Source organism: Penaeus monodon, unplaced genomic scaffold (genome assembly GCF_015228065.2).
Source record: "Penaeus monodon isolate SGIC_2016 unplaced genomic scaffold, NSTDA_Pmon_1 PmonScaffold_1225, whole genome shotgun sequence".
Classification (NCBI taxonomy): domain Eukaryota; kingdom Metazoa; phylum Arthropoda; class Malacostraca; order Decapoda; family Penaeidae; genus Penaeus; species Penaeus monodon.
The window spans coordinates 27,883-42,071 of record NW_023641101.1 but is presented as its reverse complement, the minus strand read 5'-3'; the positions used below and the strand labels follow the sequence as shown (position 1 = coordinate 42,071).

Here is a 14,189-nt window from a genome sequence, read left to right as displayed (position 1 = left end):
GGGGCGAGCAAGAGAACAAAAAAGTTAAAAAAAATGAACTCTTGAAGGGAGCTAAACCCCCTCCCCCTCCTCCAATTGACGCCCCTGTGCACATTGTTTCATATGTTAACATACTAACAGTTTTTCCCTAGCAAAAGAAGCGAGTGTACTTTTTTTGAGATTTGACAAAACGTATGACCCTGGGCATACGTGTCCGTCTTTAATTTAAAAGTTTTGCTTCTTACCCTGGAAACCCGATTCGTTAATGTAGCCGTTGAAAAATACAAACTCTACGCGTGGCTGAAAATTTGCCAGTACCAAAAATGAGACGACACATTAAGAAAAAATATACTTTCTTTATCCTTTTTTGTAAAAAGGAAAGTAGGACACACGAGCCCCCCTTATTTGAAAACCACTTACCATTTATATGCCCGTGTGGGTACGTGAAAAAAGGTTGTTTTTGCTTTTCCTCGTGGTGGTCGTGTTAACTAAAATATAAATATCTTGGGTTTGTAATTCATTTGCTGCAGTTCATTTTTAAATGTGTTGCTGCTTTCGAGTGCGTAAAAAAGGACGTGTACGAATGTGCAGTGATCCAGAAACATAAGTGTTACCTCGCCTTGATATAGAAGAAATAGCGGGTTAGGTAAAAAATCGTTCAGTGGTTTGTGCCAATACATATCTTCATTCTTCAATGTACTAAACACATATGATATGGAATACTTTTATTAACATTACTTTTGGGGGGGATAGCGCAAAACGGCCCCCCCGCTCCAAAAAAATTGGCACCGAGTTAACCCTTTTGGGTTTAATCGCAGGGGTCGCGCCCCCGGAGTGCAATGGGGCCTCGCCCTGGAAAACCCGCCTTCTGATCACGGTACTCCTGTCCCAGGTAAGAGCAAAAGCCGCCCAAAGCAGAATCCGGGGGAAAAACAAAATGAGACCAGTAAAATGTAAAAAATTATGCAGTCGCGGGCTTCGTGTCAAGGATAAAACTTTTTTGAAAACCCTTTAAAATGACAAAGAGTAAAATAAAGGATGGAAAAATTACCTATACTTTTTAATAGAATAGCCCTGTATTTTTCCAAAAAAAAAAATTAATATGAAATAATAAAGAAAAAAGATTGTTTGGTTTTCAGGGACTTTGTAACTCAACTGCAAATACCGAAAGGCATTTACGTGTTGTTTTGATTTTTCCATGTAAACAATTTTGTTCCTTGTCATAGCCATATTTTTCCACTGGCATTACCCATCATTTTGATTATCATACATTCGTATATATTGTCAAACTATTTGTATCATTTATATCATGTCTTTATATTTTGATTATTTTTTTAACAATTTTTACCAGATCATTATCATTGCATTATTAGTGTTTTTTTATTACTTATTTTTTTTGATTGCTATCATTTTTTGTCGCAAATTACTAAAATGATTTTTTTCCTTTAAATTTTCTTATTTTTGATGAAAAATTTTTATCATTACATTATCTAATTTAATAATATTAAAGTCACTAAATTGTTTTTACAGCTGTCTTAATAATCATCAGTGATTATATTAATTCCCAAAAAATTTCATTTTTGAACATGCATATACATAGTATCAGTCAGACAGATATCTCCGGGCAGACATAAATACAGATTTGTATTTATTCTGTGCATTTTTCCTTATATGTGGAATTCACTGGATAATGAATAATAAAACACTTAAACCACGGACACACAAAAAAGGGAAAAAACAAGAAGCAAAAAGTACTGCGTGGTTTATCTCCTGTGAACAGAATGACTGCCCCTGTCTGTAAATACTCGCAGACACGAAAAAGGATTTTGTCCCCTACCAGATTTAGTCAATCCCGGGAAACAGAGGGGCGGTAAAACTGAGATTTTAGAGGCACAAAATGGCAATATGTCGATAGCATATTGCCATGGTCTCAACTTTAAAGATGGCGACACACTGCAGGGGCTCGTTTCTTCTTGCTACAATTATACGCTGAACAATTTTTTGTGCCTAAGCATTTTTTACCAAAAAAAGTTTATATTTTCCTAATACTTCAACCAAAAAATTTGTACAAAATAAAAGCAAGAAATATACATTTGCAAAATATTCCGACATGGTTTAGAACCATGTCATAGTGCCTTTACGACTTGGGGAGATTTGTAATCGAGGTGTAATCTGAAATGGTTTGCACTAACCCGCCAAATAGTTTTCAATAGGTTTCCCCACAATGGAAAAAATGTTCCTTTCCCCACAAAGTGTCCCCCGTTTTCTAGTAATGTCAATTTTATTTGCCAGAAAATTTTATTGCTAGAAAAATAACGTTTAATTTTTTTATTTCTTGAAATTTTTATTTATGGGGGTAGCGCGAAACCTCCCCCCCCCCCCCCAAAAAAATTTCGCATCGGTTTTAAACCCCATTTGGGTTAATGCGGGGGTCAGCGCCCCCGGAGTGCAATGGTGAGCCTCCCCCTGGGAAAACCCCCTTCGTGAACGGTATCTCCTGTCCCAGGAAGTATGCTTTTTAAGGGGGAGGGCCCAAAACCCCAGACTTACTTACACTGAGCAGCCCAGGGCCCACACAAAAAGGTTTATGCAAAAAATCAGCTCTACTTTTCTTTGCAAATACATTGGAGCTGAAGTTGTTTTAAAATTTTAAATTAAAAACTACTATAACAAAAACTTATAATGTGTTTCAATGTAAGTTTATTATATCTGAAACTAAAAAACGATTCCATAGTGCGTTTTTTTTAAAAAACTCCATTAGCTTTTTTTAAAATAAAATTTTTATTCTTTTGTTGAAATACTCCTTTTACGGTTATATATATATTATATATATTATATTTTTTAAAAAAATATATATTAATATATTATATATAAAATATTTTGTTTATAAAAAATTTAAAATTTTATAATAATATAAAAAAAGGGAAAGCCATTCTTCCTAGTTTTTCCCGTTTCCAGTTTCCCGGCCGCCCCTTTTCATATAACAACTCCCTTAAAGTCGGAAATTTTTAGTTTTATATAATTTACTACCCCAAACATCCCCCCATTCCAGCGTAAAAATTTAAAGCCAAAAAATTTTAAGACAGGGAGGAATCATGAAAAAAGTGTAGACCGGGGACTTTTGAAATCGGGGTTTCCCGGAAAATAAGATTTCCCCCGGGTTTGAAAGTTCCTTTGGGGCGAAATCTTACAAAAAAAATTTGGGACTCGCATCCTCCGGAGGTACTTTTAATTGGGGATTTTGGGATGGAAATTTTTTATGGGATATACAATAAAACCCTTGAATATATATAACACACACGTGAATAGATGAAACATATTTGTTAAAAGGGACATACTTATTTATAAATATATGTATACTTAAATATAAAAAATGTATACATAAAAATGCATATACCTGTGTCCCTCCCCCCCCACACACAAAATATCTTTTTAAAATAATAATAATATTACTATAAAAAAAATAAAATATATATTTTATTTATATTTTAATAAAAAAAACACACAACACATACTAAAAGAAAAAAATAAGCAGATATCTATAAGCACACATACCCATACATACTATAAAAAATATATTATAAAAAGTAAAACATATAAAGGGAGAGATATATGTATAAATACCATGAGTGTATATATATCCATTTAAAATATATAAAATATTTGTATATAGGGACATTAATATGAATGATATATGCAATTAAAAAAATAAAAATTAATATATATAAAAATTTAAAAAATATGCAATACATATAAAAAAAAATTTATAATGTATATATATAAAATTTTATATATAATATTTATATAATTTTATTTTTTATATATATATATATATAAAATACAAAAAAAGGTTTATTCCCAAAAGGGATCTCATATTATCCACTAATAAATAAATATATAGTATTTTAATATATTCAAATATATATATATATACATATATTTTATTATATAAATAGATTAAAATTTTATATATATATATAATTATATATAAATATATTTTGATGTGTATTTTAACATATATGTTTTTAAAAAGTCCCAATTTATGTAGGGATATATATATATATATATTATATATATATATATATATATATATATATATATATTTCATATATTTACATTTTTTATAAATTATATATTCACATAAAAATATATAAAAATTAAATATATTTTATATATATATATTATATTATATATATATATATATATGAATATTTTACCTTTATAAATTTTTGTATAATTTTAAAATTTTGATATATAAATATTGTGAAATTTTATAAACATATAAAGATTTTTTATAAATACATATCTAAAACATATAAATACATATTTACAAATATATATTAATAGGCATATTTATATAGAAAAAATATACTTTGAATTGGTGTATTATATAATAATATATATTATAATATATTTTAATATATATATATATAATATAATATTATATATATATATATATATTTTATAGGGCATAAATTTACACACTTTAAAAAACAAAACATATAAAATATTTAAATTATATATATATAAAAATTAATAATTTTATATATATTATAATATTATATATATAATATATATTTTTAAAATTATAGTTTATATATAAAATATTATAATATAATTTATAATATATATATAATATTTTATAATATTATATAATATCCCAAAAAATATACAGACTACATATATAACACATATATTCAGAAAACCCCTATGCAAAATATCAATAAATATTTCAATATATATTAATAAATTTTCTAAAATTTAAAATAAAAAAATATGAAAAAATATATACAAATATAAAAATATTTTTATATACAAAAAAAAAAAATTAAAATAATAATAAAAATATAAAAAATTATATAAAATTTACAAAAAATACACATAAAACCCATTGTTACGCGACCGCCCGTCTCTCTGCCCCCAACACAAGGCAAGCTAGGCAGACGGCGTGTTTTAACAGGGTCGTGAACACTAAACAGCCCCAAGAGGCACTAGCACCACAGGTCCCAGAAAAACCACGGGGGAAATTTCCCACGGGTGAAGCGGGGACGAAAAAAAACACAAAAGGACAAGTCTTTTTTTTATTTCCCACAAGTTTTCCCCTTTACACTTTCTATGGGCCCCAAAATTTACAGGGGGACCCCAAAGCATGTCACACTGCACGATATAGTTAAAAACAGGGCAACCAAATTTTATCAGGTCACAAGGGCACCCCACGAGGTTTAACAGGAGCAGCCCCCAACTGCGTCTCCCCTTGGTTTGTTCCTCCGCCCTCCGCCCCACACCCCTTTGCGTCATGGGGCCCAGGCCCCTTCATTTTAAAAACCACATGCCCAGGTCACCCTTTTCATGTTAACACATTTTTCGCACAGAGAAAAGCCCCACGGGCTTAACACTATCCCCCCCTATCAAGCAGACGCCCCCATCGCCGGGACATCCCAAAAAACTTTTGAAAAAAAAATCAGAAAATTTAAAAAAAATTTAAAGTCCTCGGGAAAAAAACAAAATTTTTTCAAAAAAAAAAGTAACCCCCAATTTAAAAAACAGTTCCCCGAAACACAAAAATTTTTCACCCAGCGCGGTTTTCTTCGCTCTGGGGGGGTTTCCCCTTGGAGGAGGTGGGGCCCCGGTGGTAGATTGCAGGGGGATCCAGGTGGTATCCCCTCCCCCCAAGCCCTGGCTCATGGTCACCATTGACGTCTTTTTCATGGGGCCCTACCATCCAAATGCCGTTTCATTTTCGGTCAGCGTCTGCCACGTCCTCATCGCCCCTACTGGGGCTAAAGTCATCTTTTTTTTCACCATGGCCCCAAAGGGGTGCTTCCGGGCCTGGGAAAGCCACAGCCGGTCCACGGGGGAACCGACGGTCGTTTTGCCCCCTGTGAATTCGAAAGGTGACATCAGAGAGGGGCCCCCTACCACCCTGTATGGGCCCCCCTAGGGGGTCTTTTCTTTTTTTCCCCCGGGGAGAGCCCTCGCTTCCCAAACGGGTTATGCAGCCCACACTCTGTCACCTATGTTGTACCTCACTTCCCTTTATGCGCGGTCAAAAGGTCTCTTCAGGAAAGGCCGGCTACCCTTTAGCTTGCCACGGGGAAAAAAAAAAAAAAAAAAAAATGTTTGGTGCACCTGCCAGGTGAGGGGGCATCCGGTGGGGCCCCAAATCCTCGAGGGAAAATTTAGGCAACAGCCCCACCCCCAAAATAACTCCTTGCCCCCCACGACTTTTTTGGGGATGCTCCCCCTCCTCACAAGTGCCCCGCTTTGCACCAGCTGACAACCTTCGGGGGCCCTTTTCCGGGGGACGTTTGCTCCAACAAATGTAAAATAACCCCTTCCGGTCCAACAAGGGTCCGCCCCGCCGTACGCCTCAGCCAGTGGTTTAAGGGGGGCACGGTGAAGATGGCCCTTTTTCCAGAGGTTGGCTGGGGGACCCGACCTTGCCCCCAAAGGGGAAAAAGTCTAGAATCCCCGGGGTCAACTGTTTAAAAGTGATACGGGGGGAGGGGCCCGTGGAGGGCCCCTCCAAAAAACCCGGAAACGGGGTGATGTTTCAGTTACAGTGTTTGGGAGCTAAATCTCCAATAAGGACCCGAAGGTGCCCGCTGGGGCAAAGCTGGGCACTTGTGAGGAATGGAGGCCAGAAGGAGTCGTCGGGGGGCAGGAGTTTGGGTTTGGGGTGGGGCCGTTAACCCGAATTTCCCCGAGGATTTTGGTTTTCACCCGGGTGTGGGGGTTTTCCCTGGGCCAGGGAAAATACTCCTGGGGCCATGGTGAAAAAAAATGACGTTAGCCCCAGTAGCGCCGAGGGGGAAGTGGGAGATTGGGTGCCGGATAGGACGAGCATTTGGGTGGTGAGGGCGATGCAAAGACGTCAAAGGTGGGCCATGAGCCAGGTCTTGGGGCAGGAGGGGTAAACCCCCCGGGTGCCCTGCCCAAACTACCGCCGCCCCATGGTGAAAAAGGAAAGACTTAGCCCCAGTAGCGCCCGATAGGACGTGGCAGATGCTGGGCCGAGATGGGGAACGAAACATTTGGATGGTGAGGGCGATGCCAAAAAGACGTCAAAAGGGACCAAGCCGGTCTTGGGCAGGAGATACCACTGGATGCCCCTGCCAATTACCGCCGCCCAAACCTCCAGAGCGGGCCCCAGCGAGACGGGAAAAAAGCCGCGGATGAAAGATTTTTGTGTTTCTGAGAACTTATTTTTACTTTCGGTTTCTTTTGTTGAAAGAATTTTGTTTGTTCCGAGGACAATTTTTTTTAAATTTTTTTTTAGTTTTTTTCAGATTTAGGTATGTCGACAGATGGGTCGTCTGTTTATAGGGGGGGGGGAAATGTTACGTTTGTGGGGCTTTGTCTCTGGGGCCCCCAAACATGTGTAACATGAAAAAGGGTGACCTGGGGATGTGTTAAAAATGAAGGGACCCGGGCCAAAAAATGATTTTGAGCGGAGGAGCAAGGAACAAAACCCAAAAGGCCCCAGTTGGGGTGCTGCTCCCGTGAAGGGGCCTGTTTGTGCCCTTGTGAAACCCGATAAATTTGTGTTTTCCTGTAAAAAGCTATATCGTGCAGGTGAATTTTGGTTTCCCCCCCGTATTGTGCCTATATAAAAATGTACGGAAATAAAAAACCCTTTTGTAAAAAAGGAAAAACTGTCATTTTGTGTTTAATTTTGTGCCCCGCTCTCCAGGGGCGTTTTCCCCCCGTGCTTTCTGGGGGGCGCTGTGATGGGTCGGTGCTCTTTGGGGCTGTTCAGTGTTCAGACCCTGTTGGGTAGCACGCCCTTGCCTGCCGGGCCCTTTTGTTGGGTGGGAGAGAGGGGGCGAGGCGGTCGGGAACCAAAATTTCATTAAATATGTTTATATATACAAAAAAAATTTTATTTCCATATATACATGGAAAACCCTACATATGATGAGGGTATATATTTTATATATAAATATATATATATATATATTTTTATATATATATATATATATATATATATAAAGTGTGCAATGATAAATAAAACACAACATTTTATATTTAATATATACATTTTTAATTGTGAAAACCAAGTATACATATAAATTTTTACATGGGAAAAAATATATTTTGTATGTTTAAAAACATACGTATGGATTTACATAGGGCCCTATATGGAAAAAAAAACCCCCAGTACAAAAAAAGAGATTTTTTGAAAGTGGAGATACAGTTTTTGAAAACCACCTGGATTCCCCTTTCAGAAACCCGAATCCACCTGGGTTCCATCTTCCCGGGGGAAAAACTGAAATGGAATCCAGGTGGATTTGAAATGTAGTCTCACTCTCAACCCAAACTAGTTTTTTTATTGTGGGTTTTTTCCTTGTTTTCAGCCGGGGAAAAGTGTTTTTCTGACATAGGGCTATTTATACAAAACAAACCCACAACCACACAAAACCCCCACACACACAAAACAAAACACACACATATAATATAATATATATATATATACCTATACATATTTTCATATATATATATTACATGCCATGTATTAAATTTTCATACATACATTTATACAAAATAAAATACATACATAACAAATATAATATATACAAAAAACATACCCTAATATATAAAATACATCCAAAAATAAGTCTTATATATATATAAAAAAAAATTGCTATTATTTTATATATAATATATATATTTATATTATATATATATAAAATATATTTAAAAAACAACATACATATATAAATATTAAAAATCCAAAAATAATTCTAATATACACAAAAATTCAATTTTATATATATATATATATATATATTATATATAAAATATATATATATTATATTATAAAACATTTTCATTATCAATACATATATATGCAGGATATGCATTTTATATAAATATACACAGTATACACACATGGCCAAACCCCCAGTATAAGACCCAGCCAAACATATATATCAATGGTCCCAAGAAGTTCGTAAAAAACCGCTCGGTTATGGCACACACATGCTTTATATTATAGTGCACCAAAATATACATATATATGCACAAACACACATTATGAATATTAAAATAAATATGCTTTAATATACATATATGTAGTATATATATTTTTGTTATGTTTAAAAATGTAGCATAATATATATATATATAATATTATAATTTAATATATATATTAAAAAATATAATAATATATATATTATTAAAATTAATTATATATATTATTTTTACGATGTATAATATAATGTAATTTAGCATACATAAAATGTGTATATACATTTTTCTTTATCTACATAATATACTTTGGTATAATGTAATGCGCAACACGCACGCAGCACGCACAACACACGGGGAAAGGGGGCCCAATATAGTAAGGGTAAATTTAAACCCAACCCCCACGAATTACTTCTGCCCCCTGGTAGAAGTAGAGTAGTAGTAGTGGGTGGTGTGTTGTGTGTGTGTGTGTGTGTGTGGGTGTGGTGGGGGTGTGTGGTGTGTGGTGTGAATTTTTGTTACATACAGAAACTCCATATGTGCTCCCCCGGGCAAGAAGTAAAGAAGTAGTGACCGATTGATTTTCCTACCCTTTGGTTCGGAAAATGATTTTTTTTTAAAAATAATTGATATCGATATGTTATTTGTATGAATTTTAAAATTGCTTTTTAAAATTTTTTGGTAACTTTTGACAATAAAAAATAAAACTTTCCAAAAGCAAAAAAAGGGGTTAAACAGGTGAATACGTGGATAATAACTGATTTTTCGTGATATAGAGCCATTATGTGTAAAACAAAAAATACATTATATTAAGATGGCATGGAATGCATGTATTGTTGCCTTTCTCCGATTGGGTTTTTTGTTTTTATTTTTCGATGTTTATGAAACTTTCCTTTATATCTAGCTTAAACGTCGCTATAAATATATAAATATACAAAAAATAATGTTTTTTAAGAAAACTGGACAGGGACACTTAAACTTCATATTTTTCCAGCGATGTTTCTTTTTTTTGGAAATCACAAACGTAAAAAGGGAAATGGGGTTTCCCGTTTGATTTTTAAATATTTTCTCTCCTGTTTTGGAGTTTTCAAAAGTAACAATTTAGTGGATTAATATTCAACCACTCAGTCTGCGTAAACCCTCCTCTAGACACGGTATCCCGACCCAAAAAACGGTATCAATGCTTTTACAAAATACGTAAGGCCCGGGCTTCCCGCTCAGGGATCACATGAAAAGTCCTCATCGGGGTTGAATATATTCGAGAATTTTGGCGAAAAAACCCGGAAATTCATATAGAATTGACCCTATAAAGTATGATCTTCACAAGGCGAGCTATGTCGCCCCAAAGATTTTTACTGATGATATGCATAGGAAATGAAAGTTATACTATATATATGTACATATAAATATGTTTATATATACAAACATATATATATATGTATATAATGTGTGCTTTTATGTATAAAAACACAAAAACTATATATTTTATATATACATATATTTTGTGAACATAGTATAAAATTTTTTATACATAAAAAATAATATTTAGTAGTAAAAATACGTAGTTTTCACCGGGATTCATCTTCGACCGAAGAGGGAACCCAGGTGGATTCGAAACTGAGCCACTTTCAATAATCTATTTTTGGGCTTTTGGGGGGTTTTCTTCCCCACCTATCCCGGTAACCCGAATCCTCCCCCCCGAAAAAAACACCCCCCTCGCCACCTATGACGGGTTGTTTTTTTTTTTTTTTTTTTTTTTGAAAAAAATATTTAAATCTAAATTTTTTCACATTCGCGCCCCCCAGTCATAGACTCGCCCCGCCCCCCTAGCAATAAATAAATAATTACAGGGGGCTGGATGTGTTTTTGCTTTGGGCCCACGGGGTTTTTTCGTAATACGGCTTTTGACTTCGATTTTTTTAGTTTACCAGGAAAAACTTTTTTGATATCTGGGTTTAATATCGTCGCTATAAATATACATTTTTCTTATTAATTTTTTTTTTTTTTAAATCTAACAAGACAGGTACATTGCCGATATCTATTTTGTTAGTTTCACCAATGATTTTTTTTCTTGAATCATCAACGAAATTACAGGGAAGGGGTTTCCCGTTTGTTTTTAAAATATTTTTCTCTCCTGTTTTGGAGTTTTCAAAAGTAAAATTCTAGTGGTTTAATATTCAACCACCAGTCTGCGTAAACCCTCCTCGACAGGGTATACCGAGCCAGAAGGGTCACAATGCTTTTACGAAATACGAAAGGCCCGTTCCCCGCTCAGGGATCACACTGAAAACCCTCATCGGGTTGAATATTTTCCGAAAATTTTGGCGAAAACCCCCCCCGGCAATCTCACTATAAAATTTGATCCTAAAAGTAGATCTTAACCTAGGTGAGATGCGCCCCAATAGAGTTTTACTGATACTTGAAGGAAAGAAAATTTTTATATATATGTACATATAAATTGTTTTATATATAAAACATATATTTCAATATACATGTAACCATACATAGAGAGTGTAAAATATAAAAATATATATATGTATATATGATATATAGTATTTTTTAATGGTGCATATGTATAAATAAAACAACGTATATATTTATATAATAAATATATTTGTGCACAATTGGTATTAATTTATACATGAAAAATATATTTAGATGAAAAAGATCGTAGTATTACTGACAATAGGGAAAAAAAACCCCCACAATACAAAAACTGTTTTATAGAAAGTGAGATACAGTTTAAAAATCTACCGGGGTTTTCTTTTTCGATCTAAAGATGGTTTCTTTCAGACTGAAGATGGAACCAGGGGATTCAAAACTGTAGTCTCACTTTCAATAAACAGTTTTTGATGGGGGGGTTTTTCCCCACCTATACCAGGAATCCGAATCCCCCTCCCCCCAAACCAAACTCTCCCTCGCCCCTATGACGGGGTTACAATATATTATATATATATATATATATATATATAATAATAATATAAAATATAATATATATATAAATTTTTTTTTTTTTTTTTTTTTTTTTTTTTTTTTTTTTTTTTTTTTTTTTTAATATTGAAATCTGAATTTTCAATTCCCCCCCCCAGTCAAGACTGCTCCGCCGCCTATGCAAAAAAACAAATTACAGTGGCAGGGCCCGTGAAAAAAGGTACGGTTAGACTGCCCAACTATTTCGTTGGAATCCAACGATTATCAGGATTTGGAACCACCCCCCCCACCCCTTTTGGTTACATACAAAAAGAACCACAACCCCAGTCCAGGGACGCAGCACAAAACAAATCGTGCCCCAAAGTCCTCTGGGGTAAATGGTTTTTATATTCCAAAGGACATTTTTTGGCGTACTTTCTTAAAAGAGAGGTAATGTTCTAAATTCCACATTCTTTGCAGAAATATGAGAGAAGACGTTTTCCTCTTGAAAAATATGCGCGCTTGTTTATGTTCGCCCCTTTAAAGAGGATACAAGAAATTTTGCATTGTTTTCTTATTTTTTTTTTAATAAAAATTTAGAAAAGTATATATATGATAATTTACAATTAAAATTTAATGATTGAATCTATTTAATATAATTAAATCCCATAAAATAAATTAGACAAATCCATGTATACTATGGACTCAACGAGTATGACTTTTCCACAGGAAAAATCGAGGATCGCGGGTTGCCCCGCTTCGGACGATGGCAAAAAAAAAAACTGGAATTTTTTTTTTGAAAACCAAAATCGGTGGGCAAATCCCACTCAAAATGATTAAATTTTGGAATCGATGGCCAGGTAACCACCCCTTAAACGTTTTTGGTTTTCGATTTATGACGTTTACCAGGTAATTTATCTTGATATCTAGGTTAATATCGTCCATAAATATATAAAATACAAAAAAATTAATAAAAATTATTATTTTTTTTTTTTTTAAAACGGCAGGTAACTTTGCCGATATTTTTTTTTTAGTTTCACCAATGTTTTTTTTTCTTAAAATCATCAAACAATATATATAAAAGGGGAAAGGGTTTCCGTTTAATTTTATAATTTTTTGTCTCTCCTGTGTTGGAGTTTTCAAAAGTAAAATTCTAGTGGATAATATTCAACCACTCAGTCTGCGTGAACCCCTCTAGACACGGTTACCGGGGCCAAAAACGGTCATCAAGTTTTACGAAAACGTAAGGACCGTTCCGCTAGAGGATCACACTGAAAACCCTCAGGGTGAAAATTCCCGAGAATCTTGGCGGAAAACCCGGCATTATAAGAATGACCCTATAAGTATGATCTAACCCAAGGTGAGCTATGTCGCCCCAAACAGAGTTTACTGATGACTACCCATAGGTAAATGAAAAGTTTATACTATATATATATATATATAATTATATAATTATAATATATAAATATTTTTATATATAAAAAACATAAAATTTTTTCCCAATATACTTTAAAACCATACATATATTTTATAAATTATATATATATATATATATAATATATTTTCTATATATTTTATAATTATTTTTATTTTATAAAAGTATGTGTCAATGTATAAAACAACACAACATAATATTATTATTTTACTAAAAAATTTGTGCAACTATGTGATATACATTATACATGAAAATTTTAATTTAGTATGTAAAAATAGTAGTATTCACTTTTTTAGGAATAAGAAAAAAAACCCCACAATAAAAAAACTAGATTTATTGAAAGGAGACTACAGTTCGAAATCCACCGGATTTCATTTTCGACCGAAGATGAAATCCAGGTGGATTTCAAAACTTTTAGTCACTTTCAAAAATCTAGTTTTTGATTGGGGGGTTTTCTTCGCCCCCATCCCAGATAACGAATCCCCCCCCCAAAGAAAAACACTCCCCTCGCACCAGACTGGTATCTTTTTTTTTTCTTTTTTTTTTTTTTTGAAATCTAAATCATTTCGCCCCCCAGTATAGACTCGCTCCCCCCGCCATGCAAAAAAATAAAAAAATATTAAGTGGCATGGCATGTGTTGTGCCTTCGTGCCGAGGGTTTATTTGTAATACTGGAATTGGCTTCGTTTTTTTACGTTTAAAGGAATTATTTGTATCTAGATTAATATCGTCGTATCAATATTAAAAACATATAATTTTTTTTTTATTTATTAATTTTTTTTTTTTTTTATTAAAAGACAGGAAAAACTTTGCGATATCAATTTGTTAGTTTCCCCAATGTTCTTTTTTTTGAAATCATAAAAACAGTATTACGGGGAAATGGGGTTCCGTTTAA

General features: G+C 33.8%; 3 non-coding genes and 1 pseudogene across 3 annotated transcripts; all 4 read right to left on the bottom strand.

The window, feature by feature from the left end:
- Positions 1-722: 722 nt before the first annotated feature.
- On the bottom strand, positions 723-879 carry LOC119569035. The gene has a single exon (XR_005228193.1). It is a non-coding gene; the product is annotated as a U1 spliceosomal RNA (small nuclear RNA).
- A 1,450-nt stretch (positions 880-2,329) lies between these two features.
- On the bottom strand, positions 2,330-2,492 carry LOC119569045. The gene has a single exon (XR_005228200.1). It is a non-coding gene; the product is annotated as a U1 spliceosomal RNA (small nuclear RNA).
- Positions 2,493-10,068: 7,576 nt separating this feature from the next.
- Positions 10,069-10,270, bottom strand: LOC119569037. Its single transcript, XR_005228195.1, has one exon. It is a non-coding gene; the product is annotated as a small nucleolar RNA U3 (small nucleolar RNA).
- A 2,759-nt stretch (positions 10,271-13,029) lies between these two features.
- LOC119569042 lies at positions 13,030-13,212 on the bottom strand (annotated as a pseudogene).
- Between the last annotated feature and the right edge of the window lie 977 nt (positions 13,213-14,189).